The sequence below is a fragment of the Cibotium barometz genome, chromosome 31, assembly GCF_041138505.1.
Source record: "Cibotium barometz isolate CiBa-2024 chromosome 31, ASM4113850v1, whole genome shotgun sequence".
NCBI classification, from domain to species: domain Eukaryota; kingdom Viridiplantae; phylum Streptophyta; class Polypodiopsida; order Cyatheales; family Cibotiaceae; genus Cibotium; species Cibotium barometz.
In genome coordinates, this window is record NC_141076.1 from 50,803,349 (window position 1) to 50,807,879 (window position 4,531).

General features: G+C 42.5%; 1 pseudogene; it reads left to right on the forward strand.

The window, feature by feature from the left end:
* The first annotated feature begins 2,657 nt into the window (after positions 1-2,657).
* Positions 2,658-3,283, forward strand: LOC147621000 (triosephosphate isomerase, cytosolic pseudogene; annotated as a pseudogene).
* Positions 3,284-4,531: the final 1,248 nt, after the last annotated feature.

The following is a 4,531-nucleotide window of genomic DNA, read 5'->3' on the forward strand; positions in this document are numbered from 1 at the left end:
TGCATAGGCCGTATGCATACGGTTTATGCATACGCCTTATGCATAGGCCATATGCATACGGCTTATGCATATGCCATATGCATAGTCCTTATGCATACGGCATACGGCTTATGCATAGGCCGTATGCATAAGCCATATGCATAGGCCGTATGCATATGGTTATGCATACACCTTATGCATACGGCTTATGCATACGCCTTATGCATACGGCTTATGCATAGGCTGTATGGCTTATGCATACGCCTATGCATAAGCTATATAATACGGCTTATGCATACACCCTATGCATACGCCTTATGCATAGGCCGTATGCATAGGGCTTATGCATAGGCCTTATGCATATGACATACGGCTTACGCATAGGCCGTATGCATATGGTTTATGCACAGGCCATATGCATAGGCCTTATGCATAAGCCGTATGCATATGACCTATGCATACGGCTTATGCATCAGCATACAGCCTATGCATACAGCATACAACCTAGGCCATATGCATATGGCATACAGCTTGTGCATTCACCGTATGCATAGGCCATATACATATGGTTTATGCATAGGCCGTATGCATACGGCATACGGCATACGGCTTATGCATAGGCCTTATGCATACGGCATACGGCTTATGCATAGGCCTTATGCATACGGCTTATTCGTAAGCCTTATGCATAGGCCTTTACTTACAGCTTACGGCATACGGCTTATGCATAGGCTTTATGCATAGGCCTTTACTTACGGCTTACGGCATACGGCTTATACATAGGCCTTATGCATACCGCTTATTCATAGGCCTTAAGCATAGGACTTTACATACGGCTTATGTATAAAGCCTATGCATAGAGATATGGGGCATTGTTATATGCCATCTAGAATGCTGCTTATGTCAGGTTAGGAGTGGTTATCCGCAAGTAGGTGGTTATAGTGGAGGGGGAGCCCTCAATCTTCTCACTATCCTTCTCTTGCAAAAGAGGAGTGGCCTTTGGCTTTAATAGTGGGGAACGTGTGGAAAGTCTTCAGAAGCTATCATCCAAAAGGGGCACTGTCGACCCTGCTTGTCTAAGTAGTATTGTAGGAGGTCGTAACAATGCCCTAATATCACTAGTTGTATTTTTTGTCTAAGCTTATGTTATTGTTTTCTCTTAGTTGGCTTGACATATGAAAGATAAGTGGCCTTATTCATTCTCTTGGTTTAGGAAATGGACTTACGCATAGAGATATGGGGCATTGTTATATATCATCTAGAATGCTGCTTATGTCAGGCTAGGAGTGGTTATAGTGGCAAGGGAGCCCTCGATCTTCTCACTATCCTTCTCATACAAAAGAGGAGTTTCCTTTGCCTTTATAGTGAGGAGCGTGTGGAAAGTCCTCAAAAGCTATCATCCGAAAGGGGCACTGTCCACCGTACTTGTCTAAGCAGTATTGTAGGAGGTCTTAACAATGTTTTAATATCACATGTTGTATTCTTTGTCTAAGCTTTAAGTATGGATTGGGTTAGAACAATCATATTTTCTTGCCTATGCATGTATGTAGCAGCAATGTCGATCGACCCGTCTCACAACATCCTGATGTGGCCAATCTACTGTCCATTATAAATGAGCGATATGGGTAGCAAGCTTGCTTGGAGTTTACACAGACACATGTATGGTTCCATCAAACCTTTTCACATATACAAAGTTAATCTTTTATGCATTCTATTTGACTATATATTTTAATCTTATATGCAGGCGGGCTTACAGTCGGGGCTCGTACGACACCATGGGGGCAGACTACCCCACTTGGCCAGTCGAGCCGTGGGGGCAATCTACCCCACTTGCTCAGTCAAGGCAGACCATGCCTTTGATAGGTGCAGAGCCGAGTGGTGTAGGCCCTTCACGATATGGGTGTGATGAGCCTACACCACCTTCCTCTACTAGAGCCACTCGCACTCACGCACGTTGTCGTGCCATGGCACGTCTATGGTGTGAAACCATGCATATGAGGCCATTAAATGCAAATCCAGATGCATGGGATTAAGTGCCATGACTTGAGTCATTATATGATGCCTAAGTACATATGTTCATATTGTAAATGAGGTTCAATAAGACGAGCTGAGACTGAGTCAGGTCTCAAAGCCTGTGTACATAACGAGTGTAGTAGGTGTTTTTAACACTTGGATAGTGTGATGTTTTTAGTGGAGGAAAAGGGCAGTCTTTTGCTGTGCAGATGCATGCTTGAAGGCCAAGCAAACAGTGGAGAAATGTGTGAGTTTTTGTGAAGTGCACAGGCTAATAAGGAGCCATTTTGGAGGGCAAATAGCAGGAGCTGGGAGTGCCTGATGGGTATGTGATGAACTGAAGAGTTGTGGTCAGACATGCTATGAACAACTTCCTAGAAGGAAATTTTTGCATAGGAGCTACAGTTTAAGATCTTTTTAGCACCCAAGGTGGGTACCTTTCATCCGGAATAGCTACAGATGATAGATGGCTAGTTTGAAGCGGCTTTTGTATGCACATGATGAGCATACTGTGGTGAGACCCAGATGTCTGGACATAAGTGGTCATATGGAATTCAAGGCCATGAAGTTGGACTGGTGATCGGGTGCGTGAGCGATAGGGGTGGTGCCTGCTCTTTCTGTGTGTTAAGAAGAACGAAGAAGAAGAAGAACAAAGCGGAGTTTCCATGGCTCGCAAGTTCTTCGTGGGAGGCAACTGGAAATGTAATGGAACTGAAGATCGTTATTGTTCTCAATGGGGCGGATGTGCCTCCCAAAGATAAAGTTGATGTGGTGATCAGTCCTCCATTTGTTTTCTTGCCACTAGTAAAGAGTACATTGCGTCCTGATTTTGATGTGGCTGCCCAAAATGCTTGGGTTAAAAAAGGGTGGTGCATTCACAGGGGAAATCAGTGCTGAAATGTTGGTGAATTTAGACATTCCTTGGGTCATACTTGGACACTCAGAGAGGCGGTTGTTGCTGAAAGAGTCTAATGAGTTTGTTGCTGATAAGGTGGCTTATGCACTCAGCCAAGGACTGAAAGTCATTGCCTGTATTGGTGAAACACTTGAGCAACGTGAATCTGGAGAAACTTTAACTGTCGTTTCGGAGCAAGCTAAAGCTATTGCAGGAAAAATCGATGACTGGAGTAATGTTGTTCTTGTGTATGAACCTGTTTGGGCTATAAGCACCGGCAAGGTTGCAACCCCTGTCCAAGCTCAAGAGGTGCATGCTGATCTGCGGAAGTGGCTTGCGGCTCAAGTGAGCCCGAAGGTGGCTTGCGTGGCAACAAACACGAAGGTTTTTTTTTAAGGGAATATCCGATTAATAAGCTAAAAAAAAGGAGGCGCAATGTATTCGAATCGGGGAAATTCAAAATTTTAGCTGCAAAAGTGAAGGGCGCCCAAATCTCTTGCAGGGAAAGAGAGAAAAACCAGTGCGACAGACATAAGAACCTATTCTCTAAAAAGAGGGAGTCAACACAAGAACCTATTGCTCGCTAGGTGGTAGCAAAAAAGAAAAGAAAAGAGAGAGGCACAAACACAAGGGAGTCACACATATGGAATACCTAAAATTGGTAGAATATCATAAGCAACACCCAACAATCTTCAATAGCCATTACATTTTTGTTAAGCTTATAGCTTACTATTCTTTTGGCTAAGTTAATGTAGCAGCTTCTCTATGAGTACATTTTTGTTAAGCACATGGGAAGAAGCATGAAGGAATAGATCCTACTCAACAAAACTGACAAGAATCTTGCCACAAAAAGGGACAACAAAAGCCTAATTCTTTAAGGGATGAATGTTGCTTCAATGAATAAAATGAGGAACTAATAAACAAAATTTTGTTTTCTGATGATTATGTCTATTCCTCCGAATCCTTCCTTCTCTTAATTTCCCAACTAACACAAAGCACATGCGTAACTCTGCTGATGATTCCCAAATACAAAGTGAGCAAAAAATATAAACCCCAAAGAAAAATATGCTCACATGCAATCATTCACAAACAACCCCACCACCCCCACCCCATAATTTAAGAATTCTTGCTAATTTCTAAGTTTTTCATTTACTAACTAGCCCTTCTTATTCCTTCCAAAGGAACAAAGACCATTGAACATCACTCAACATCCAAGCCATCAACAAAACTTGTCAATTCTCCCCACATAAAGGTCTTCAACGAGATCATAGGACGCGATTGGCATCAAGAAGGGGGGAATATTAACCCATTCCTAGGGTTAACAAAAGGTACTACACCATTATCTTATATCAAGGAGTCAAGGTAGATACACCAAAAGGTCATACATTCAAAATATGACCCATACTAGTTCTATGGAATACTTATGGTGATTTTTGCTTCAAGAACATGTGGTAGTAAGTTAGGATGAAGTCCCAAGTGATGTAATTCATGGGTATATTATGAGAGTAGACATTGTAATACCATTAGGCATCTTATGAGCCTAAAGTACCCGGCCAGCCATAGTTTAAGTGAGTGTGAACACTTATGGCCCTGTATATAAGTGAAAATCTCTCATAATACAAAGAACTCTCCCATTGTGAAATA